The following is a 27,436-nucleotide window of genomic DNA, read 5'->3' on the forward strand; positions in this document are numbered from 1 at the left end:
AATAAGCCATGGTGAATATTCTGGAGAAGGTCAATTAAGACTTTTCTGTGGGCCTGATAGGGAGGGGGAAGATGAGAAGGCGGGGTTGAGAGCGGCTAGGGTGGATCTAATTGCTCAGAACTGTCCGAGCTACTTGTGTCCTTGGGAGTTTTTAACTCAGTCAAGTCCGGATAGAGCCTTCTCCTCTGTTTAACTTTAGACTCCCTTATCTGTTTACCACTCTTACTCCTAAGACTTTCTGTTACCTCGCTATGTGACCCCTCTGATTTTTCTTCATGCAATTGCTCAAGAACAGCCTGGCCCTCGCTCACAGCTTTCTGGCATTTACCATCCATTATACACCCCCTCACTAATTTCCAAAGCGGAATGGTACCGCCCCTGTGTCCAGCAATCCCACAATAGATTTACCTTCTATGCTTAACTCCAAAGTGGGGCGATTGCTCATATTCAGTGACAAATAGGCACAATTTCCTCCGGTGGCACCAATCTCATCTCCCGTCCGTGACCTTGAGTCAGAAGGGAAGTGGGTATGCAAGCTAGGCAAAATTAGTAATTGAGCAATCCGATCCCCTGGAGAGATAGACACAATGCCCCTTGGAGCTTCCACCATAACCTTTACTGTCCCTACAGCATCAGGGCTGATGACTCCAGGGAAAACATGAAGACCTTGCAAGATAGAGGATGCACGTCCAATTAGCAAACCTACAGTGCCAGGTGGTAAAGGCCCTTTAAACTCAGTTTCCACCAATTGGACTCCCATCTTAGGTGTTAATACGAGTCTGGAGGTGGAACAGAGGTCCAATCCTGCGGCGCCTGTAGTGGCTCTCCGCGTTTCATGGGATGGCGTAGAGACGGCCATGTCTCGGGTGCGGGTGTGACATTCTCCATTGCCCCATATATTTGTGGGCCCTGGGGTCGGGGGCCCCGTTGGCCGTTTTTTGGCCCAGCTGAAACAGGCTGTCCATGGATGTCTCTCACTGATTGACACTCTCTTGCCCAATGTTTCCCCTTTTTGCATCTTGGACACAACCCCGGTAGACGAAGGCCATTGGAAGGGCCACCGTAAGGAGGTCCAGTAAAACTGTCTTTTTTGGGACATTCCCGTCTGAAATGACCAGATTGACCACAATGGAAGCATGTTCTGGCACCAGGACCGCCCCCTTTGGCAATCCGAAGGATAGCAGCTGCAAGGCCTGAATTAGTTAAAGGTCCTCCAATCTCTCTACACACCTTCATCCATGCTTCTATGCCCTTGTTTTTATAAGGAGTGATTGCTGCTTTACATTCCTTGGTGCATTGCTCAAAAACCAATTGCTTGATAAGGGGCATGGCTCTATCAGGATCCCCAAAAATCTTTCCAGCGGCATCTACCATCCTTGCAACAAAATCTGAAAAGGGTTCTGTAGGGCCTTGTAGAATCTTGGTCAAATTACCAGATACCTCTCCTCTATTTGGAAGTGATTTCCATGCCCGAATGCAAATGCTGTTAATTTGGTCATATACCTCAAGAGGAAATCCTGTCTGTTGATTAGCAAATCTCCCCTGCCCCAAAAGCATGTCCTTATCCCAAGCGGGGTGTCCCGCCGCATGGTTTTGGGCGGCCTGCTCTATTGCGCCCTCTAGCATAAATGCTCTCCAGTCCAAATATTTACCCGGGGAAACACAAGCCCGAACAAGGCTAGCCCAGTCAGAGGGAGTCATGCAGTATCTAGACAAACCCTCCACCTGAGTTAGTGTGAAGGCGGCATCCACCCCATAAGTGCGCACGGACTCCGCCAGGGTCTTCACAATTTTGAAATCTAAGGGTTCATGGAATCTTCCCCTATTGTCATCCTGAAAAACTGGATAAGCAAGACCCATCTCAGCGTTAACAGCCCTCCATGTTTGGGCATGGAAAGCTCTCCCCGAAACACCCCCACCATACGGCGGTGGATCTGGAGGATCATTTTTCTTGAGCCCCTGTTTATTTCTGTTCCCTTCTCCCATGCCTACACTCCCTAGCTGACAAGACAGCCTCCCAAGCTCCTCCTCCTCATCCTCCTCTTTCTCTGACCCACTTTCGCATGGGGGTGTGCGCAGCGCACTGAGATCTGGATACAATCGTCTCCTCCCCTGTTTCACATTCCGTACATTCCCATCCTTCTGAGATATCTCACTTCTTGCCGGAGACAGCCGCCTCCTCCCCTGTTTCATGCTCCGCACACTCCCATCCTCCTGAGATATTTCACTTTCTGCCGTTTCTGACTTCTCCTCATGTAATTGCTCTAAAACTTCCTGTCCTTTAGTAAGTGCTTCCTGACATCTGTCATCTGTGAGGCAACTACGGACCATCTTCCAAAGGGGGATCACCCCACCCTCTAATATGCCCTGCTCAGAAGCAAAGTCAAGGTCTTTGCCTAATTTATCCCAGCTAGGTATAGTAAGGCTGCCCGAGAATGCAAACCACGGTGCAGCAATATCTATCTTCTGTAAAAATCTCTCTAAAGTACTACGTTTCACTTCCAGGCCCTTGGAACGTAACAGGTCATCTAGGGCCAGGAGGATCGGACTTGAAGACGCGGCACCCATGACACAACAACAAAAGACGCACAAAAAACAACAAGAGATACCACAAAAAACAAAAACGAGATGACACAACAAAAGAAACACAGAAAACAAAAGTGAAAGTACACAGTGCAGCTGCAATAAACATGAGGCTCTCTCTTTCTTTGTAGAGGAGCTGACCCCGCTTTGGACGCGGATCCCACGTATTGGGACTATCCCTGCTTTCATAGCAGATCCCACTCACCTGGGACTAACCGGTGCACCACCCCTGACTGACTGAAAGTTCTGGTTCCCGGGTCTCGGCACCACTTGTCGCGACCCCTTGCCCGCAAGGAAGACGCAACTCAGGAATCTTCTTTCAGCAGTTTATTCAGGCCTTTGTATTGACATGTCTTTTAGCTTCTACTGCTACTCCTACTACTACTTCTACTGCTACTGCCACTACTCCCACTCCCGTGTGCCCCAGCCTTAATAAAGCAGATAAAGCCCCAATGCACAACTGCCACGTGGATCTTTCTCATAGGGTGATTTACAGCTACGTGCCAACTCTCCCAAAATAAGGAGTTGTTTATCACAGGCCACGGTGCTATCAGCGCCATCTTGTAATGGCGGCCACAGTACACAGAAACGGCTCACCACAAAGTTCTGCTTTAGTCTTTCCTGGCCAATTTTAATGTGTTATGCTTACATATATTCTTTACTTAAATATGTTGAAAGTATATAGTGCTCTGTACCTGTTAGTTATAATGTCATCAATCTTTGTTAATGTGATATTTGTTCCTTTTTCCTATAAATACTTATTCAAAGCACTTATTTCTTTAAATATTTGGTAAATTTATATATATATATATTTGATGGACTTTAATTTCATTTGTTTATATGTGGTGCTGAGAATCCAACCCAGTGACTCCACATGGTAGGCAAGCACTCTTACCACTGAGCCACAACCCCAGCCCCAATAAATTTATTTTAATATTGAGCTTCATGTTTATTGAAATTCATTTGCAAAAATCTTTACAACCTAAGCTTAGAATCAATTTTGCTGGAGAAACTCCTTTGTAAATTGTTTCTGCTAGGTACTTAGGGGCACTACTCATTTGATACTTTAAATTTTTCCCTGGAATTTTACCTATTATATGAATTCTAACCTTACTTTTTTTTTTCTAACCTTACTTCTAAGAGGATGAACTTCAGGTGAGGTACTTTTGAGAGACTTTTATTTTCTCTGATCTACTTTATATCAACTACAAGAAAAAGTAGGCTTTCCAAAGATCATTTTTTAGCCCATCTTCTGTGAGTTATTATCTTTTGTTGGTACCTGCTTGGTGCAAGGGTCTCTTGTATGAGCTCCCCCTCTGCTTGTCCCCTGTTCTGTGTCCATGACACACTGCTCTGAGGATTGGACAGCATCCCAGTGGAAAATTCCTGCTCACTGATCCAGATAACTCCTTGAGATGACAGGCCTCTAATTATTAGTTTTAATTTATCATCAGCCTAGCCACATTAAAAGTTTTATATGTTTATCTGGGGTGTTTAGTTTTAGTACAAAAGTAAAAAGATTTTTCTGTACACCTAATCTGCTTTTATTTCCAAAATCACTTCTGTGAATTTCTGGTGAGGTGGAACATCATGGCGGGGAGTGTGTGGTGGGAAAACTTAACTCATAGGGACAGGGGAGAAGAGAGACGGCCAGAGGACAGGGACAGAGTCATGATCCTGTGACCTACTTCCTCCAATGAGGGCCCAACTCCTAGAGTGTCTGTCATCTCCCAGTACTTGCCATCAGCTATGGACCAAGTTTTCAACATATGAGCCTTTGAGGGACATTTCAGATTCAAACATAACACTTCTCACCTTAGCTTTCTCAAATCAAAACCAAGAGGACTCAGCTAGAGGAATCATAAGTTCCTTCCAACTTTGTAACTTGATGGTAATAAAAATGATGCCCAAGACCTACTTTTGAAGGCAGAAGTTAGATTAAGCAACTGGATGTAGTAGGACATTCAGCAAAATTGAGTGACCATGTTTAATATACTTGTTCATGAAATTCAAACATTCAAGCTTTCATTTTCCTAATAAAAAGTAATAATCATAATACAAAACTTTCTTCCAACCTGTGTCAGAGAGGATTTTATTTTAGTGTTTATAGCATTACAAATTGTTTCATGTTTATTCTAAAAATGTTCAAGCCATCATTCTCTCTATCATTGTTTTTCAGTCTTCTAGTCTTAGTCAATCATCACATGGATGTTTGCCCAAAATATTGTCATCTTCTCTTATTGTGCCAAAATTCTCCTAGTTATATAAGTATTCATATCCATTGGCTTCTCAATTGGTGGATGTTTTAGTTAGCTTTTCATCACTCTGAACAAAATACTGACAAGAAGAACTCAGAAGAGGAAAATTTTATTTGAGGTTCACGGTTTCAGAAGTATCAGTCATAGATAGCCAACTCCATTGCTCTGTGCCCAGGATAAGGCAGCACATCTTGGGGTAAGGACCAGTGGAGGAAAGTTGCTCAGCTCATGGTGATATCAGGAAGTGAAGAGAGGAGATAGAGGAAGAGGAAGGGGCTGCAGGAAAAGCCACCCTTCCAGGGAACATCCCCAGTGACCCATCTCCTTTGGTCATGCCCTGCCTGCCTACAGTAACCACATAGTCACTGCATTCAAACTAGACTGGACTAATTAGGTTGCAGCTCTCATAATCTAATCATTTACTTCTGAATCTGCCTATATTAACAGGAGCTTTTGGGGGACACCTTATATACAAACCATAATATTCTACCCCGGGTCCCCCAAAACTCATGTCTGTATCAAAATGCAAAATGATTTCAGTTCATCAATCTAAGTTTCATAGTCGTAACCATTTCAGCATTACCCAAAAGTCCAACTTTAGTCTTCTCTGAGACCCAAGGAAAAATCTTAGCTGTGAGCCCCTGTGAAATATCAAAAGCAAATAATGTATATCCAGTAGAGAGTGACACAGAGTAAACATTTCTATTCCAAAAGGGAGAAATGGGGCATAGAAAGTAGGGATGGGGCCAAAGCAAGACTGAAACCTCGATGGGCAAGCAGGTTCCCACACTCCACCTATTATGCCACATTCAGCATCTATGGGACACGGCATCATAATGTGACCTCCAAAGGACTTGTGTAGCTCCACCACTGGGACCTCTCTCTTGGCCTGGCTTTCTCGACAGCCAGCATTCTCAGAAGAAAGTCCATGTTACTGGCATCTCTTAATTTCTCAAAGCCTCCACTCCAGCTTTATCTCCACCCTCACAGCTCCATGCAGTGTCCTCTCAAGAGCAGCCTGCAGGGACTTCCACCCACAGCTTTGGCTCATCTCCCAGACCTTTCTTTGAAATCACAGTGGAAGTCTCCATGACACCATAACTCCAGCATCCTGCATTCTGCTGGACACTATGTAGATGATGCCAAGGTCTGCTGTAGCTCACCCAATACCTGGCCTGCTGGAATCTCGGCTGCAGTGGCCTCTGAATGCCTTCATGATTCAGCACCATGAAACAACTTCCTAGGCCCCCTGGTGTGACTAGGACACCTCCATGATCTCTTTCCAAAGGATTTTCTCTTCTCTTTCCCTTGAGCCTATGGTTGGTGCAGTCTTACATATTCCTGAGATGCTATCCAGGAATCTTTACTATTGTCTCCATGCAAAGTGTTTAATATCTATAAGGCTGTAATTTCTTCAACAAGCACCTCTTCCTTGGCCCCAGGTTTACATATACTTTTTTGGACAAACTGCAAGTTTTTAAGATCCTTTAGCTCTGTTTTCTCCTCCCAATTCTCATAGTAAATCTGGCTAAAAGCTTCCAGGAGTATCTAAGCCCCTTCCTTAATGCTCTCCTGACTTAAATTATTTTCCTCCACAAGATTAATTAGTCCATCACTTTAAAATTCACATGAAGTCTCAGAATGTGGGGAAAATGTAGCCAGGTTCATTGCAAGAATGTGAGTGGCCTCTAGTCCATTTCCCAGTAGGGTCTTACTTCCCTCTGAAACCTCATGAGCACCATCCATATTCTGTCCACTTTCTGGTCTTCTGAGCTCTTGCCAGATTCACCCAGTAAGCTCAGCTTGCAACATTCTAAAGCTTTTCCAGCTTGCATATTAAACTTTTCCAAATTCCTCCTGCTAGCCAACTCCAAAGGTTAGTCACCCCGCTACTCCTGGTACCAACTTCTATTGTAGTTAGCTTTTTATCACTGTGACTGGAACACCTGACAACAAACACTTAGAGAAGAAAATTTTTATTTTGGGTTTATGTTTTTAGAGATCGCAGTCCATACACAATTAACTCTATTGTTCTGGACCCAAAATGGGGTGGTACATCATGGGGTAAGGGCCCAATAGCTCAGTTTAAAGAGTGTCAGGAAGGAGAAGGGGTGTGGGGGGGAGGGAGAGAGAGATAGAGATGGGGGGAGGGAGGGAAAAGAAGCCATTGAACACTGAAAGATCAACCATTCCAGGGTACACTCCCAGTGATCCATCTCCTCCAGTCATGCCCCAACTGCCTACATTTAAATTAGGATGGACTTAAGAGGTTATAGCTCTCATAATATACCTATGAATATTCCTGTATTAACAAAAGCTTTTGGGGGATATCTTATACCCAAATCATAACAGTGACATTGGGCAAATACCCATTTCTTTTAATTGGTATCTAAGGAGTCATACATAGAGATAAGAGGCTTTATAACTAACGCATTCTGTATTTTCATTGCTCTATGAGAGTGACATTGAGCATTTCTCCATATATGCATAAGGAAAAGCAATATGGTAATCATTTTAATAGTGAATGTTTTCTGATAAACCTAGGTAACCATTAGAGTTCCCCAGAGATAGATGTCATTCTTTAAAAGAATTTTCTTTTTTTTATATTAATAAAATGGTTTATTTGTCCATTCTTCAGCTGAGGTCAGTTGTGGGCTATTTAAAATCAAGCTGCTTTCAAATCTTGTTGCACATGTCTTAACAGTGTCTTTTTGGAGACCAAAAACATTCATTCTTGATGGGAGGGATCCTGGGTCCTAGGTACTTGCATGTTTAGGTTTAGATGTCGTTGCCACCATTACAAGGTGGTTGTCCCACCAGCAATGTATGAGAGTTACAGTTAATCCATAAATTCAAAAACTACTGTCCGTTCACGGAATGTCAGCCATCTGAGTATACACCTGGATGTATATGGTATTTATAACTACTCTGCTATGTAATGGTGTTTACCATGTTTTCTTATGTTTCTTGGCCATTAGAGTGTTCATTTTTGAGAAACATCTATTGAAGTCTTGACCATTTTTGGATATAAGTTTCTAGAAATATAGCTCTTGGGTAAGAGAACTTTCTTGATAAGCAACAGTATCTCTTACCTGAGTCTTCCCTAAATGCCTCTGCTTTAGTTTGGATCCTGAATGTCCCTCAAAGGCTCATGTGTTCATGGCTTGGTCATCAGGGTGGCACTATCAGGAGGTAGTGGAACCTTAGGAGACAGGGCCTAGTAAGAGGTACTCAGGTCATTGGGGACTGGCCCTCAAAAGGGATCATGGGACTCTATCTCCAGAAGGACAGACAGCAACTCCCTGGTGTAGGGTGCTATAATTTAGAGCAGGACAGCACCTAGGGGCTGGACGACAGGTAGAGCCAGGACAGGTTTACACAATTTCACGCCAGTTTTTCTACCAATTGTATACTGCCCTCATGTAACTATTTGCGGGCAAGGGCATGGGTCACTGACATGGGCTAAGGATATGTGCTAAGGACACAAAGGCTCGTGGGTGTTTTGGAGTTTCTTTTGAGACTCGTTCAGTCTTTCTTTTTCTGTATCTCCAAATTCCCATCTCAGGATTAGAGGGAGAAAGGAGGGCCAACAAGGCCGTGGGTATGATAGGGGGATGGACAGAAGAGAAAAAAATGAGAAGATGGTGCCAGAGCTGCAGGGGTTCTGGCCCTTTCCCAGGGCCCTGGCAGCAGGAAGAGAACAGGCTCCTCACTCCCTGATCCTATCCTTTCAAGGCCCTACTTGTTGCCCCATGTAGCCACCTTTGTGTACAGAGGTTTGGGGAGGAAGCAGCTGGACTTCATGTAGGCAGAGATCTTCTTCAAGCCCTCAAAGCGGGATACGAAGTCCTTCAGGTTCGAAAGTTCATCCAGGCACTTAGGGTGAAATATTCGGTGCAGGTCAAGTATATCATAAGCAAGGAAATCCACAAAGGTGATCTGATCACCAACAAACCATGGCTTCTTCCCCAGGAACTGTGAAAAGAGCTTCAGTACCTCTGGGAGGCGCTCCAAGTACTCTGGCTTCAGTTTCTCATTGGGAAAGTCCAGGCCCAGCTTGAATTTCTCATCCAGCCACTGGCTTCTGTCATAATCCGGAGCATCCCCCATCGTGTATCTCTTCTCCTCATAGCTTGAGTCTGTGTATTCCAGGAGCAGGCGGATGGCATGAGCCAGCCCGCGGATGTCCCAATAACCCAGTATCATGGGCATGGTGCGGGTGTTGCGGGGGAGCCAACTGGCCTCGGTGGGGCTGAGCTGTAACTTTTTGCTGGCGCCGGGCAAGGGAGGGGGCGGGCCCTGGTGGCCGGTCCCGCCCCGCCCCTCCTAAAAGAATTTTCAATGCAGCTGAGCCGACAGAATTTAGGTAAGAGTATTTAATAACAGAAGAGAGAAGATAATAAATCTCAGATTTATGGTATAGATAGTAAGTGTTTAAAAATGTTGAGAAGGAAGATAAAATAGTCAGACACAAATAAATTATTAGGATGGCAGTCCTTTTAGACAGTATGGTACATGGAAGAGAAGGAATTATACCAACAGTCAACTAATAATAAAATTGTTTAATGTGCATGCTTTTGTCTAGAATTCACCAATTTTACTAGTTGTAATTTTATATTCTAAAGTGGAATAGTATAAACCTAGGCCAAACTTTGGTCATAAATTTATATAAAACACTGTGTGAGTTTGCATCGGGTAATTCTCAGCTTAGGTTCTACTGATATTAAACCATTCTGTGTTCACCAAAAAGAACATGTTAGTTTTCAGTTTTGCTTATGTGATTCAAGCATCATCCATCCTGCTCCAGAGTCACCTTCTCTTTCTTTATTTGAGAACAGGGAATCTGGCTCACATCCATGCCTGAGCCATCTGCCTCTCAGCTGATTGGCGGTGCCAGGTGCTTCTCTCCATCCCCTTCTCCAGCACAGACTATGGTTTGTTTGCTTTGTTCCTGACCTATTGGAACTGCTGCCTTGCACAGAATCTCAGTGTGTGTGTGGGGGGGAGGGCATAGGTAGCAGGACCTCTTCATTCTATTGCCTTCAACTTTATTCCTACCGAATACAAACAGACAGTGCTTTAAGTATATCAAGTTTTACTGAGAAGTTGACACTTTATGAAAAGAGTGATCCAGCATACAAAGCAAAAATTTACTATTTTGGATCAAACATGATATCCCCCATTATTCTAGGGAAAAGCATTAAGAGTTGAACATTTCCCAAGTTCTCCCTCTGAATGTGCACCACTTGCTATCTTTCCTGTTTTTCCTTTGTTCTCTTCCTCCCTGTCCTCTGATCAGACTACAGGGTCAGCCATTTCCTTTAAACCTCCATAGTGCCAACCTTAATCCTTTTGTTGGGGCTGCACCTCTCACTGTAGGGTGTGATCCTAATCAGGACTCATTCTCTCTCTCCTTATTTTTTCAGTCTCGGAAACATAAATACCAACAGCAGAACATACATTATTGTAGAGCACACCCAGAGAAGCTTTGGTAGCACATTTCAGAGTGGAATTTGATGCTATAGTTTTTCAGTCTTTTTTAAAGAATTAAGTGCACACATATATTCTCATTCTTTCTATCTTCCAGCATTTTTTTTGTTTCTGTATTTGTTTGTCTCATTTTTGTTCTTTAGATAGAATCTTGCTATGTAATTCAGTATGTAAGTTTCAAACTACTGGGTTTAACCAATCTTCCTGCCTCCCTAGTAGCTGGGACTACAGACACACTGCCTTGCTTGGCTTTCTAGCAGTTTTTCAAATAATATACACATATGTACACAGATCCCTTGCAAAATAAGTATTATTAATTTTCTGACTCAGTTTTCTGGAACCATATTCATCACTTTTTTCATGAATATTTATATATATGTATAGGTTTTTTTTTAAATAATAAAACCATTTACTCTTTGTGGACCATTTTCATCTACACCAGGACCTGGCTGAAAATTTGAAATTGCTGGGTCAATTCTTCTTGTTATTGTTTTTGCTTATTTGTTTTTTACCCATGGGCCAGATCAGATTCTTAGGGACAATGTGTATTTACACTAATCTCCACTTTCACAGAGGGTAAAATGAAGATTTAGCATCCCTGTGGCCAAAAAGTTTGAAGGGCTAAGTTCTAGTTTTAACTCTTGAACATTGCCAGGACTTTGCCTGACATGGTATTGTGACTGAATATCCGCAGATCATCTACAAATTTGAAATCTAGAGGAGGAAGTTTTTAATCTTTAAGGAATTATTGGATCAACCAGGCACACAATTATAACTTCCTAAGTAAAATGAAAATTTAAATGAAGCTTAACAAAGTTAGGCAGCCAGAGGGAAAGGTTTTAAAGAAATTGCTCTATAATTCCCTTCCACCAAAAGCATGACTGTATCCATGTTATGCTAGAAGGCATCACATGTGAGCTCTTATTACATGAGAACTAACAAGTGCATTTTAATATCTTTCTTATTTGTAATAGAACTCATATCTTCTTTGGTTAGTTTCATTTCTCTTTGGATTTAAAGCATTTATTATATGGCTTCAATAGATCAACAATCCTTGAAGGGTCAAAATGTTATAAAAGAGAAATCCCCTCTTTGTCTATAAAAGGAAAGTTTTAAATTAAAAACGTTAAGTAGAAAAAGGTTATGTCAGCAAATAGGTTATTTTTATGTTCATTTATTATAGATATGCCAACATGTACATAACAATGTTTAGAGAAGCTCTTTATGTGGATTAAAATTATAGTCTCCTCCCTCCCACACAATGTATTGCACCATCTTTAAAGCCAGAGAATATGTCTGCTACTCCTTCACATTCTGCTTAACACTGGACAAAATACAAGACATGTTTTAGGTACTTCATAAATGGATATATTGGTAGCCCATGAGCACCCAGATGTTGGATGATGTTATACAGGGAAAAAATAGCTGATATGATTAGATGGGGAAAAGTTAGGTGGTATTTTGGAATGATTCATGAGAGATAGAATTACAAAACTTTATATCTACCATTCTCTGTTTTCCTATTTGTGTGGTGTGTTTAGTAATAGCCTTTTAAAAGAGCACAGATTTACATTCTTACAGAGTTACTACATACTAACTCCAGTCATCAACTGAAACCTGCACTTGATCCCCCTCCTCCTTTTTATCTTCCTCCTCCTCCAATTCCTCCTCCTCCCCCTCCCCCTCCTCCTTCTCCTCCACCCCCTCCTCCACCACAACCACCTCCTCCCCTTCCTTCTTCTTTTCCTCCTCCTCCTCCTCCTCCCCCTCCTCCTCCTCCTCATCTACCTCCTGCTTTTCCTCTGCCTCCTTTTCTTCCTAATCCTTCTCCATTTCCTCTGCCTCCTCCATCTCCTCTTCCTCCTCCTCCTCTTCCTCCTCCTCCTATTCCTCCTTTTCCTCTTTTTCCTCCTCCTTCTTTTCCTCTTCCTCCTCCTCCTCTTCCTCCTCCCTTTCCTTGACATCATTAAGAAACTTGAAGAAGGTATCTCTTTCAAAAAACTTTCTGTGGTATATGGAATTGGTGAATCCATAGTTCGTGATATTAAAAAGAACAAAGAAAGGATTATAAACTATGCTAACAGTTCAGATCCTATAAGTGGGGTATCCAAATGTAAATCTATGAAGTCATCAACATATGAGGAACTTGATAGGGTTATGATAGAGTGGTTTAACCAACAGAAAACAAATGGAATTCCAGTGTCGGGGACTATTTGTGCAAAACAAGCCAAGTTCTTTTTTGATGCTTTGGGGATAGAAGGTGATTTTAATGCATCATCTGGCTGACTAACTCGATTTAAGCAGCACCATGGTATTCCAAAGGCTGCTGGGAAAGGAACAAAATCAAAAGGAGATGAAACTGCTGCCAGTGAATTTTGTGGTAATTTTCAGGAATTTGTTGAGAGAGAGAATCTACAGCCAGAGCAAATTTATGGTGCTGATCAAACTGGATTGTTCTGGAAATGCCTTCCATCAAGGACATTAGCTCTTGACTCTGAGCAAAGTACTTCTGAGTATAGGTCAAGCAGAGAGAGAATCATTATTATGTGTTGTGCAAATGCCACAGGTTTACACAAACTTAACCTTTATGTTGTGGGGAAAGCAAAAAAACCCCGTGCATTCAAAGGAACTGATCTTTCAAACCTTCCGGTCACTTACTTCAGTCAAAAAGGTGCATGGATAGAACAGTCTGTTTTCAGACAGTGGTTTGAGAAATATTTTGTGCCACAAGTACAGAAGCATTTGAAATCTAAGGGGCTTCTCCCAAAAGCAGTGCTTCTTTTAGATTTCCCCCCAGTACATCCAAATGAAGAGCTGTTGAGTTCAGATGATGGCAGAATAATTGTGAAATATTTGCCACCAAATGTAACAAGTCTAATTCAACCAATGAGCCAGGGAGTTTTAGCCACAGTAAAAAGATACTATCGAACAGGACTTCTCCAGAAATACATGGATGAAGGTATTGACCCAAAAATGTTTTGGAAGAATTTGACAGTGTTGGATGCAATTTATGAAGTGTCAAGAACTTGGAACATGACAAAATCAAGTACCATAACCAAAACATGGAAATGAAGAAAATCAGTCATGAACATTGATGAAGAAGCCATTTTAGCAGCTAACTTGGCAACAGTTTTACAGAACACAGAAGACTGTGAACATGTTGACATTGAGAATATTAATCAGTGGTTTGACTCTTGGAGTAATGACTCAAGCTGTCAGGTGCTAACTGACAGTGAAGGTGCAGAGGACCAGGCCAAGCCTGTGGAGCAAAAGCCTTCCACTAAAACTAAAAAAGCAGAACTGATCCCAGAAAAACTTATTAGTAATAAAGCTGCACTTGAATGGACTGAAAACTTACTGGATTATCTAGAACAACAAGATGACATGCTTCTGTCTGATAAATTGGTATTACGGAGGCTTCAGACCGTAATAAGAAGGAAACAGAAGATCCAAAATAACAAAAGTCATTCATAGTGCTGTCAAGTGTTTCAGTGTGTTTGAATCTTTGGGTATTGATCTGCAGTGGAACTTACCTTGTTTGAAGTGCTGTGGATTCTGACGCCAAATACCTTTTGTAAATAATTTTAGGATTAGATGCCATTTTTGATTATTTAAATTACAGCCCTTTAATGTTGATTTTAACAATTAACTGTTGACATGTAACTTGTCTGTCTACTGTTTCTAATCTGTATTATACTAATTAGATCATAAGGTACCTAAGGTCAGGGATCTTGTGTCTCTCTTGTGCCTGAATTTCAATGTGTCTAATAAAGGTCCATGCACACTATAGGCACGCAATAAATCTTACTTAAATTGAAAAAAAAAAGAAGTATTCATTTTCAGTATGTCATTCACTAGTTAACTCTGATCAAAGAAAAATATATTCCCCCCAAATCTACCTGTTACTCTGACTGCCTTTTATTTAATATGACAAGAGAACCACCTGTCTGAGTTTCCTGTTTCTTATTTTGCATAATATAAGTCATTTCTAGCATGTGCCATATGACAATTGGGGATGGATGGCATTAGAGCAATCTGATTTCTATGTGTTGCTTTCTTTGTCCCCAGGGCATTATTTTGGATTTATATCCTGCAAATAACAGGAGATATGTTTCAACTCCCCACATTTATTTTTCCCCAAACACATTCAGAGACTCTTGTTCAGTGCTCCATGTCAAGAACTTTGAAAACTCCCCTTTCACAGAATAGGTGTGTGAGAATCTTTGACAGAGCTATCAGAGTTCTTAGTTTTCAACTTGGGTCTTTGTCAAGTCAGAGGGGGAGGAAAAGAGAGCTCTTTGGTTCATCATGATTTAATCTCCTCACTTTCTTTAATGAACATAAAATAAACATAGCTGATGAGTGGGTTGGTCTGGGCATTCCTTCCATAGGTGTAGAAGATACATGTGTACATACACACACACACACACACACATAAATACACATTATAAAATGACAAAGGAAAGAGAAAGGAGGAGTACTTGCCAACCTATTCAATTCATAACTACTGAGACAATGCCAATCATGAGCTAGGAAGAGGACATAAGGTGAAAGCACAATGATTCAATGCCTGACTTTGTATGAGTTATGATGTGTGTATCTTGTTCTTTGAGAGAGTAGGGGATGTGTCTTTTACATTTCTTCATCCAGAACACACCCTTGTAACTTATGAAACCTTACAGGGAGAGTACTTGGTAAATATGGTTGACTGATTCACTCTACATTGAGTAATCAAAAGAAGAGTGACATCTATGCAAACATTTATACACTGATGCTCACACATATTTCAACCAAGATCTTTTCATGTCCTATAACGCTAACCAAGAAAGGTATGGAGGATTAGAATTTTATCCAATTATAATCATTAGGGTGGCATTAAAAGGTTATTTAAAAGAAGTAAAAGAGATTTTGAAATGACATTTAAAGAAAGTAATTAATTTGGGAGAGAATGAACAAGTCAACATTCATCAACTTAAGGAAAAGTTGAGTTTCAAGTTAGTAAACTGTTAGAGAGTTCAGTTGGCTAGAACAATAATATTGGGCTAGTCCTATTACAGATTTTATTTTATGAGATAAAATTTTAGTTAGCTTTACTTAAGAGAGAAACCTGCCACAGCCTTGAACCTGTGTTAATCTAACGATGCTTGCAGATCCAATGTCCCCATCCCTCATTTCTCTTTCACAGCAGTCAGCCACTGCAGGACTTGCATGATCTCCATATGGAACACCTCTCCACCTTGCATCCTTTGTTTCTTTGGGGAAGTTTGAGTTCCCTGATGGGCCAGTCCAGGTGGTGAGTTCATTCCTATGGCAAAGGAGGTGGGGCCTGCAAATGAGAAGGAGTAGAAAAATCAGAGTAAGAAAAACACTTCCAGGGAAAAGAACATTGGTTCATAGTATTCTCTATTGGGTGCTTCCATCTTGCCCTCTGTCGGAGCCAGCTGCTCAGATATATTTATTCATAGTTCAAAGCTAGTTGAGGGCAAGTATCAACAAAATTCAACAAACTTTTGCCTAATTAAAAATGGTTAGCTGAGTTAAGATCCTTCAAGGAAATGATGAGAGGGACAGAAACCAAGGTCGGCATCTTATTAAACTCTTGTTTTTTTCAGACCTTTAAAAAAATTGAATTTGATATTTTTCAGTAATTTGGGGGGAATTAAACTTCACTGAACTTCCTTTAAATGAAGGGACAGGGTTAATGCTGAAGATGAAATCAGAAATGGAAGGCACAGGGTTAGTGTTTAAGAGGAAATCAGATATTTTGAAATATCTGATGCCTAATGGAGCTATGGTTTGAATAACATTCACAATAATGAATTTTTTTTTTATTGGTCGTTCATAACATTACATAGTTCTTAATACATCATATTACACGGTTTGATTCAAGTGGATTATGAACTCCCGCTTTTACCCCGTATACAGATTGCTGTATCACATCAGTTTCCCTTCCATTGATTGACATATTGCCTTTCTAGATTCTGATGTATTCTGCTGTCTGTCCTATTCTCTTCTATCCCCCCTCCCCTCCCCTCCCCTCCCCTTTTCTCTCTCTACCCCTTCTACTGTAAATCATTTCTTCCATTTGTATTAACTTGTCTTACCCCTCCTTTCCTCTTATATGACATTTTGTATAACCCTGAGGATCGCCTTCCATTTCCATGCAATTTCCCTTCTCACTCCCTTTCCCTCCCACCTCTCATCCCTGTTTAATGTAAATCTTCTTCTCAAGCTCTTCGTCCCTACCCTGTCCTTATTTACTCCCCTTATATCAAAGGAGTCATTTGGTATTTGTTTTTTAAAGATTGACTAGCTTCACTTAGCATAATCTGCTCTAATGCCATCCATTTCCCTCCAAATTCTATGATTTTGTCATTTTTTAATGCAGAATAATACTCCATAGTATATAAATGCCACATTTTTTTTATCCATTCATCTATTGAAGGGCATCTAGGCTGGTTCCACAATCTTGCTATCGTGAATTGAGCTGCTATGAACATCGATGTAGCAGTGTCCCTGTAGCATGCTCTTGTTAGGGCTTTAGGGAATAGACCGAGAAGGGGAATAGCTGGGTCAAATGGTGGTTCCATTCCCAGCTTTCCGAGAAATCTCCATACTGCTTTCCAGATTGGCTGCACCAATTTGCAGTCCCACCAGCAATGAACAAGAGTGCCCTTTTCCCCGCATCCTCTCCAGCACTTATTGTTGTTTGACTTCCTAATGGCTGCCAGTCTTACTGGAGTGAGATGGTATCTTAGGGTAGTTTTGATTTGCATTTCTCTGACTGCTAGCGATGGTGAGCATTTTTTCATGTACTTATTGATTGATTGTATGTCCTCCTCTGAGAAGTGTCTGTTCAGGTCCTTGGCCCATTTATTGATTGGGTTATTTGTTGTCTTATTGTCTAATTTTTTGAGTTCTTTGTATATTCTGGTTATTAGGGCTCTATCTGAAGTGTGTGGAGTAAAGATTTGTTCCCAGGATGTAGGCTCCCTGTTTATCTCTCTTATTGTTTCTTTTGCTGAGAAAAAACTTTTTAGTTTGAGTAAGTCCCATTTGTTGATACTATTTGTTAATTCTAGCGCTATGGGTGTCCTATTGAGGAATTTGGAGCCCGATCCCACAGCGTGTAGATCATAACCAACTTTTCCTTCTATCAGATGCCGTGTCTCTGATTTAATATCAAGCTCCTTGATCCATTTTGAGTTAACTTTTGTGCACGGCGAGAGATATGGATTCAGATTCATTTTGGTGCAAATGGATTTCCAGTTTTCCCAGCACCATATGTTGAAGATGCTATCCTTCCTCCATTGTATGCTTTTAGCCCCTTTATCAAAAATAAGATAGTTGTAGTTTTGTGGATTGGTTACTGTGTCCTCTATTCTGTACCATTGGTCCACCCTCCTGTTTTGGTACCAGTACCATGCTGTTTTTGTTACTATTGCTCTGTAGTATAGTTTGAAGTCTGGTATCGCTATACCACCTGATTCACACTTCCTGCTTAGTATTGTTTTTGCTATTCTGGGTCTTTTATTATTCCATATGAATTTCATGATTCTTTTATCAATTTCTACAAGATATACTGTTGGGATTTTGATTGGCATTGCATTGAACTTATATAGTACTTTTGGTAATATCGCCATTTTGATGATGTTAGTTCTGCCTATCCATGAGCAGGGTATATTTTTTCATCTTCTAAGGTCTTCTTCTATGTCTTTCTTTAGGGTTCTGTAATTTTCATTGTATAAGTCTTTCACCTCTTTTGTTAGGTTGATTCCCAAGTATTTTATTTTTTGGGGGGATATTGTGAATGGAGTAGTTGTCCTCATTTCCGTTTCAGAGGATTTGTCGCTGATATACAGGAATGCCTTAGATTTATGCGTGTTGATCTTATATCCTGCCACTTTGCTGAATTCATTTATTAGCTCTAATAGCATCTTTGTAGACCCTTTTGGATCTGCTAGGTATAGAATCATATCATCTGCAAATAGTGATAATTTAAGTTCTTCTTTTCCTATTTTTATGCCTTTAATTTCTTTCGTCTGCCTAATTGCTCTGGCCAGTGTTTCGAGGACTATGTTGAACAGAAGTGGTGAGAGAGGGCATCCCTGTCTCGTACCAGATCTTAGAGGGAATGCCTTCAATTTTTCTCCACTCAGAATGATGCTGGCCTGTGGCTTATCATAGATTGCTTTTACAATGTTGAGGTATGATCCCGTTATCCCTAATTTTTCTAGAGTTTTGAACATAAAGGGATGCTGTACTTTGTCGAATGCTTTTTCTGCATCTATCGAGATGATCATATGGTTCTTATTTTTAAGTCTATTGATGTGGTGGATAACATTTATTGATTTCCGTATATTGAACCAACCTTGCATACCAGGGATGAATCCTACTTGATCATGGTGTATAATTTTTTTGATATGTATTTGAATCCGATTCGCCAGAATTTTATTGAGGATTTTTGCATCAAGGTTCATTAGAGATATTGGTCTGTAGTTTTCTTTCTTTGAGGTGTCTTTGTCTGGTTTCGGAATCAGGGTGATGTTGGCCTCGTAGAATGAATTTGGAAGTTCTCCCTCTTTTCCTATTTCCTGAAATAGCTTGAAAAGTATTGGTGTTAGTTCCTCTTTAAAGGTTTTGTAAAACTCTGCTGTATACCCGTCCGGTCCTGGGCTTTTCTTAGTTGGTAATCTTTTGATGGTTTCTTCTATTTCCTCTATTGTTATTGGTCTGTTTAGGTTGTCTATATCCTCCTGACTCAATCTGGGCAGTTCATAAGACTTAAGGAATTTATCTATGCCTTCACTATCTTCTATTTTATTGGAGTATAAGGATTCAAAATAATTTCTGATTATCTTCTGTATTTCTGAAGTGTCTGTTGTGATATTGCCTTTTTCATCCCGTATGCTAGTAATTTGGGTACTCTCTCTTCTTCTCTTTGTTAGCATGGCCAAGGGTCTGTCAATTTTATTTATTTTTTCAAAGAACCAACTTTTAGTTTTGTCAATTTTTTCAATTGTTTCTTTTGTTTCAATTTCATTAATTTCAGCTCTGATTTTAATAATTTCTTGCCTTCTACTTCTTTTGCTGTTGTTTTGCTCTTCTTTTTCTAGGATTTTGAGATGAAGTATGAGATCATTTATTTGTTGGTTTTTTCTTTTTTTGAGGAATGAACTCCAAGCAATGAATTTTCCTCTTAGAACTGCTTTCAATGTGTCCCATAGGTTCCGATATGTTGTGTCTGTGTTTTCATTTAACTCTAGGAAGTTTTTAATTTCCTCCTTGATGTCTTCTAAAACCCATTGATCATTCAGCAACCTATTGTTCATTCTCCAAGTGATGCTTGATTTTTCCTTCCTACTTTTATCATTGAATTTCAGTTTCATTCCATTGTGATCAGATAAGATGCATGGTGTTATCTCTACCCCTTTATATTGTCTAAGAGTTGCCCTGTGACATAATATATGGTCTATTTTTGAGAAGGTTCCATGTGCTGCTGAGAAAAAAGTGTAACTACTTGATGTTGGGTGGTATAGTCTATATATGTCAATTAAGTCTAGATTGTTAATTGTGTTATTGAGTTCTATAGTTTCCTTATTTAACTTTTGTTTGGAAGATCTGTCCAGTGGTGAGAGAGGTGTGTTGAAGTCTCCCATGATTATTGTATGGTGGTCTATTAGACTCTTAAACTTGAGAAGAGTTTGCTTGATGAACACAGCTGCGCCATTATTTGGGGCATATATATTTATGATTGTTATGTCTTGTTGGTGTATGGTTCCCTTGAGCAGTATGACATGTCCTTCTTTATCCCTTTTGATTAACTTTGGTTTGAAATCTATTTTATTAGATATGAGTATGGCCACTCCTGCTTGTTTCCGCAGTCCATATGAGTGGTATGATTTTTCCCAACCTTTCACCTTCAGTCTATGAATATCTTTTCCTATCAGATGCGTCTCCTGTAGGCAGCATATTGTTGGGTCTTGTTTTGTAATCCATTCTGCTAGCCTGTGTCTCTTGATTGGTGAGTTTAAGCCATTAACATTTAGGGTTATTATTGAGATATGGTTTGTTCTTCTAGCCATATTTATTTATTGATGTTACTAAACCTGATTTGTTATCCTCTTTGACTACTTTCCCCCCTTTACTGTCCTACCTCCCAATGTTGGTTTTCAATGTTATTTTCCATTTCCTCTTCCTGTAATGTTTTGCCAAGGATTTTTTGAAGAGATGGTTTTCTAGCTGCGAATTCTTTTAACTTTTGTTTATCGTGGAAGGTTTTAATTTCATCTTCTATCCTGAAGCTTAATTTCGCCGGATACACGATTCTTGGTTGGAACCCATTTTCTTTCAATGTTTGAAATATGTTATTCCAGGATCTTCTAGCTTTCAGAGTCTGTGTCGAGAGATCAGCTGTTATCCTGATTGGTTTACCCCTAAGTGTAATCTGCTTTCTTTCTCTTGCAGCTTTTAAAATTCTCTCCTTATTCTGTATGTTGGACATCTTCATTATAATGTGTCTAGGTGTGGATCTCTTATGATTTTGCATATTCGGCGTCCTGTAGGCTTCTAGGATTTGGGATTCTGTCTCATTCTTCAATTCTGGGAAGTTTTCTCGTATTATTTCACTGAATAGACTGTTTATTCCTTTGGTTTGGAGCTCTGTGCCTTCTTGTATCCCAATGACTCTTAAATTTGGTCTTTTGATATTGTCCCATAATTCTTGGATGTTCTGCTCATGGTTTCTTAGCAGACTTGCTGAGCTGTCTATGTTCTTTTCCAGTTGAAATACTTTGTCTTCATTGTCTGATGTTCTCTCTTCTAAGTGATCTACTCTGCTGGTAGTATTCTCAATTGAGTTTTTAAGTTGGTTTATTGTTTCCTGCATTTCTAGGATTTCTATTTGTTTGTTTTTATTACCTCTATCTCCCTGTGAAATTGATCTTTTACTTCCTGGATTTGTTTGTCAATGTGATCTTTCATTGTCTGATTTTGCTGTCTCATGTCTTCCTTGAGACTCCAGATAATCTGAAGCATGTATATCCTGAACTCTTTATCTGACATTCCATCAGTTGCAGCTATTACCTCTTCTAATGTTGAGTTGACCTGCATAGCTTGTAGTCCTTTCTTTCCTTGTCTTTTCATACTGCTCGCGTTTCTTTCTGCTTGGTGCAACTGTTGTGTTTTTGAACTTTACCCCCTGGCCTGTCTTTCCAGTGGGCCGCAGGTATCTTTGCTCCCCCCGCTCCGGCACCTTGTAGCTCCCTAGTGCGCGCCACAGACTCCAGCCGCAGGGCGATTGCCTATCAGGCTATGCACCCCTCCGTGCGGAGAAAAGGAGCTCCCGCAGTCTAACTTTGCACGATGGAAATCTGTCTGGAGCCCCTCGATTTCGCTGGAAATTGGCGGCGGCCTACTACGGGTTTGGGCGGGGCGGCCCAAGCCTCTCAGGGTGACCGCCGCTTGCAAAAGCGGTTGCTGGCTCCGGGACTTGACTTCTGCACCCGCCGCGGTGCCACTTGTTGAGCCGGTTAGCTGTGGCCGTGTGGTTAGGGACCCGGAGGGAGAAGCAGCTGCTCCCAGAGTGAGCGCTATGCCTTCCGGGGGAGCCCGGATGACAGAGGCCGACTGCGGGTTCGGGCAGGGCGGCCCAAGCCGCTCAGGGTAACCGCCGCTTTCAAAAGCGATTGCTGGCTCCGGGACTTGACTTCAGCCCCCGCCGCAGAGCCACCTGAGGAGCCGGTTATCTATGGCCGCGTGGTTAGGGACCGGGATGGAGAAACAGCTGCTCCCAGAGCGAGCGCTATGCCTTCCGGGGAAGCCCGGATGGCGGAGGCCCACTGCGGGTTCGGGCGGGGCGGCCCAAGCCGCTCAGGGTAACCGCCGCTGCAAAAACGATTGCTGGCTCCGGGACTTGACTTCTGCACCCGCCGAGTTGCCACCTGTGGAGCCAGTTAGCTGTGGCCGCGTGGTTAGGGACCGGGATGGAGAAACAGCTGCTCCCAGAGCGAGCGCTATGCCTTCCGGGGAAGCCCGGATGGCGGAGGCCCACTGCGGGTTCGGGCGGGGCGGCCCAAGCCGCTCAGGGTAACCACCGCTGCAAAAACGATTGCTGGCTCCGGGACTTGACTTCTGCACCCGCCGCGTTGCCACCTGTGGAGCCGGTTAGAGGAACCGGATAGGTGGGGTGGCTGCTTGCAAAGCGAGAGCTAGGCCTCCCGGGGGAGCCCCTTGCCGGAGTGGCTAATGTCTGCGGACTAGACCTCTGTGCCCGAGTGGCCGCCCAAGATCCACTTCTCTGGGACAAACTGTCACTTCCAATAAACCTACCAGATCACGGCTGCTCTCCTCTAAAGGGAATTATGCTAAGAGTTTCTCCGTATGTAGGCTGCAGCTGTCCAGGTGGGTCTTTCTTATCCCGTTAAAGTGGAGACGTTGGAGTCGCTGCTTCCTCGCCGGCCGCCATCTTCTCCGACTCCACAATAATGAATTTAAATTTATCCTCAGGAACGTCATAGGATTTGGAAACAAAGTGTTGATATAGTTTTTTGCTAAGCACAAATAGGACTCAAATTGCATTTTGAATATTATTACAATATGTTATTTAAAATTAGTATGAAAAGTACTTTTTAAAAGTACTTTTCATACTAATTTTAAATAATCGGCGAAAATATCTCTTCTTTGCATTTTTTGCTCTATATTTATTCCATGATTAATTTCAACTAGTTATTTCATTGTCATGGTCCTACAAGACAGTTGGCACACATGGTTACCGATTGGATGGTAGCATATTTTGATTGCCTAATTACAAACTCTTCATAAAGCAGTTTATAAGTCTCTTTTCAGCAAGTCCATGATGTAAAGTTTGTTGAGTATACAGGGTTAATAATTATGGATTTGGAATCAGATTTGAAATCACCTCTGCTGTTTCTTACCACGGAGTGTCTTCGGAAGAAAAGTAATGAAGCTTCCCTCCATAAAGCTCATTTTATGAACCTGTAAAATGGGACTCATAATATCTAGTTCAGAGAATTGTGAAATTTACATGAAATGATGTGATGTTTTGCACAGAGTGTGTGACACTATAAAGGCTCAATGTAATAGAAAAATATTTCTAAGCAAAATATTTTATGCTACAATTGGTACACATTGCTCTTGAGAGAACAAAGAACTGGACATTACCATTGGAAGAACAATCAATCCTACTTAAGTACTCCCATTGAAAATGAAATGTTCATTTCATTTACATCCACTCTCTGTTGGAGAGTGGATGTAAAAGAGCAACATCCTTATTCCCTTGGTGCTGCAGTGCTCTACTTTCAACCTGTGATGGGCTGAGTTCTCTGCTGTTGGTACTGACCCTGAATACTGATCCTCTCCAAGGACAACTGCTATATTTGATGACAAACACCCCACCTGAGGATCAGAAGGCCAAACCCAATGTGACTACTCATGTCCCACATGTTAGAAAGGTCTTCCTCCAGTTGAAATTAAATGAAATGTTTTGGAGAAATACAAAGCTGCTCTATTCCAGGTTCTTCAATATAGAGAATGTGAAGCAAAGCAAAGCATAGTGTACAGAGTCATGGAAACCGGCACCTCAGGGTTTTCATTAGGGCACGCATCATGGAACAGTTTCATGGTCAAACTCTTGACAACTTACATAACTTCATTGCTGCCCTGTTCCTGGACTGGTCACATTTCCTCCTGTAAAGCCAAATTCTACTTTCATTCATTCTTATATTAGTTCGAATCCACAGTTATTGACTCTTTATACTAAATTTAGATGTTTTTTATTCTGCAGGATTTTTAAACTTTAGAAATGTCATAAGACTGTTAAGAGAATCCCGATATGGCCTTTCTAATTGATCTAACCAATCTTGTTGACCAATCTTGTTGAGCAAACAGCTTTTAAAGATTTTAACACGTCATTAATGAGGGAGAGAGATCTATATTATAATAGTTGAAATATTCATATACACATGTGAAATATTGAAGTCAGTGTATTTGCAAATGAAAGCAAAACTTTTCTTCCTAGTGGGGGAGGGAAGAAGACTGAAATTGCCTGGACAAACTTTATTTCCTGCCTCTCCATGACAGTTATTTGGAATGTCTAGGAGGAGTCACAGACTTTTCATATTTTGCCACATGTACTTTATCTTGCCTCTTTCCCTAATTCAACCTTTCTGAACAGTTTGAGAAGAGTATTCGTGTCTCACACCCCTGGACACTTAATGCCTTTACTCCGCTGTGAATTGTCCAGGATAGCATATTCTCTCCCATAACCCTGAAAAATTCCTACATTCAGGAAACTAATAATGACACAGGAAACTAACATTCAGGAAACTAACAATGATGTTTGGGTAGGAGGAAGGAAGTATGTTTGACAGATAATGATAATAATATAATTTCTGATTGAAGAAGAGGAAAAAATAGTTTAAAGCTCCAATTATCCTGTAGATTCTGGTTCAATTTAGGAGTATCATGAATAATGTTTCAATCTAAACCCAGGGAATTAAGCTGACTTGAAAGAAAAAGAATATGCTGTGCTGCCTAATAGCCCCTATGTTCTTTAGCTTTTAATCTTGTGATTAATCAGGAAAAGGCCATTGTATCATCTTTTCTTTGTAATGTCACTGGAAACTCTATTTTCATTTCATGCTGTCCATCTGTCATCCTAAACTTTTCTTGGAGTCCACAGAGCTGGAATGCATTGCTCTGTTTCTGTCATCTTTGCCTCGAAAGCCACCACTTTTCCCTTGCTTTCATTTCATGGGTGTAAGAATTGGATTAGATGACCCTCCATCACTTCCAACATGCAGAATACAGTAGGATTCCAAACAACATTTTTATGCTTCCAAGCAACATGTTTAAATTAAAGTCTGCTCCATTTTCCTCTTGACCACACATTTCTATTGCCCCTTTCTGAATTACATCCCTGGTGTAGCAAGGTAATGACTTATGGGAACTGTAACTGATACAATTAATTCCAATTCCATCCCTGATTCCCAGGGACATGGTTCTGTGGCATGAAATCAAAGACACCAACCCCCCCCCGTATTCGTGTTATCTCATGTGGCTATGTTTTCATATTTTGATAAGCTGTGAGGCTGTTCTTTGTCTGCACTAAATGTACCCTCTCTCTCTTGGGGGATCCAACTTGTGTTCCTGGTGAGCCTCCAAAAGGACACTCTACTTTGCATTATGAACAATGGTGTCACTTTCCCCTTCAACATTCCTGTGCCTTCTATATTTTCAGACTGGAAACAACTACCATAATGAATCTTTCCAACTTCCTCCAGTAGTCTGCGCCTTTGGTCAGTGCTGTAGTTTGGATCTGAAATGCTCCTAAAGGTCTGAGGTGTTGAAGGAATGGTTATCAGCCTATGGGGCTATTGGAAGGTGGTAGAAACTTTAGGAGATGGGACCTAGTAGAAGGAAATTTAGTAACAGGCTGAGCCCTAGAAGGGGATTTGGGAATCTAGCCCCTTCCTGTATTTCTCTTTGCTTCTTGACTGCCAGGAGGTGAGCAGTTTCCTCTACCCCATGCTCTCACCATGATGCACTGTGCCTCCTCCACAGGCCCATCTAGCAACAGGACCAAGTAACCATCTTCTCAAACTATGAGCCAAAATAAACTTTCCCTCTTATACGTTAACCATCTCAGGCATTTTGTCACAGTGATAGAAAGCTGACTTATAGAGCTAATTGTAATATTTAAGAAATTATTTCAGTTAACTTTTTGTACGTATATGTGAATAGTGTTTTGCTGAAAGCCATCTTTACATTCTTGGAAAAGTAATAAGTTACTTCACCTGTTTCCATATAATTTGTAAAGAACCCTCATATACATTATACTTATTTAATCTCCACTTGGGACACCCTGCAATTTGTACCAAATTTTAGAACAACAACAAAAAAAAATCTTCACAGTGGAAACTCCAAGAAGCTAAACTGCCTAACCAGGACATGCTAATCAAAGCTGGAATTTGAACCAAGAATGTCCAACTTCAATTCAAAAGCACATGGACTAAACAATGCTACTTTTCCTGTATCTAGGAGAATAAGAAAACAGCTTTCTGACATTGTATTGCAAATTCTGGCTGTTATGAGCAGGTGCCTCTGGAATCGCTCTGTCGAAGCACCAAGTATTAGGCAAGTCAGGATCAAATTGAGCACACCTTAGAAGTCTATGGGGGTAAACTGCTGTTAAATTATAGCATTGATAGAAGAAAGCTTGGGAACAAGGCTGAATCTTCAGAAACAATTTGAGCCCCATGGCAGAGTGTAGGTGTACTCAGGCATCAGAGGTCCTGCCTGCAGGTCTAGGCTTTGCTGCTGCTATGCTTAGACCACAGGTAAATTAATAAAACTCTAAGTGTCTCTGATATTTTCATCTGAAAAACAGTAGTAGGTACTTGCCTGCTTTGGAAATGTTGGGTATTGTATGAAACGTAGCAATACAGTGATACAGCATTCTTAAAGATGATAAGAAGAAAAACTCTAATTGATATATTTATATATGGATATATAGCATGTTAACTTTTATACATTGATAAAACATTTTTATCTTCACATTAACCTTGAAAATAATAATATAATCATCCTAATTTTGTAGCTTTGATCAGAAAAACTTGTAGGTTTGCCTTAGGGTATAGCAGGACTAGACACAAAGCAAGATTTTCTAATAAAGTGTTCCTTATGCTACACCCCTCTGTTAGACAGCTTTTGGTTGTAGTGACATGGTACTTGAGATAATCAACTTAAAAGGAGGAAAGATTTATTTGGGCTCATGGTTTTAGAGGTTTCCATCCATGGTCACTTGGCCCCATCACTTTGGGACTGTGGCAAGGCTGAAGGTCCCAATATTCCCTGCAAATGCACACCCCCAGTGAACTACTTCGCTCCAGCCAGGCTTCACTTCTAAGTTTCCATCACCTTCCAAAAGCAGCAGCCACTCAGGGCCAAGCCTTAAATCCAGGATCCTGGAATGTTTGGACATTCCAGATGCAAACTATAACAATCATACTCCACCTTACAGCACAATTAGGCATATTATTCCCAAAGAGTTCTTGATGAAAGGTGAAGACAGGGCTTATGCTTAA

General features: G+C 41.0%; 2 pseudogenes; one reads left to right on the top strand and one right to left on the bottom strand.

Moving 5' to 3' along the window:
* Window positions 1-7,922: 7,922 nt before the first annotated feature.
* On the bottom strand, window positions 7,923-9,092 carry LOC144250133 (glutathione S-transferase Mu 1 pseudogene; annotated as a pseudogene).
* A 4,323-nt stretch (window positions 9,093-13,415) lies between these two features.
* The window catches only part of LOC144250232 (histone acetyltransferase KAT2B pseudogene), a 35,891-nt pseudogene continuing 21,870 nt past the window's right edge, over window positions 13,416-27,436 (top strand).

The sequence above is a fragment of the Urocitellus parryii genome, chromosome 14 (genome assembly GCF_045843805.1).
Source record: "Urocitellus parryii isolate mUroPar1 chromosome 14, mUroPar1.hap1, whole genome shotgun sequence".
NCBI lineage: Eukaryota > Metazoa > Chordata > Mammalia > Rodentia > Sciuridae > Urocitellus > Urocitellus parryii.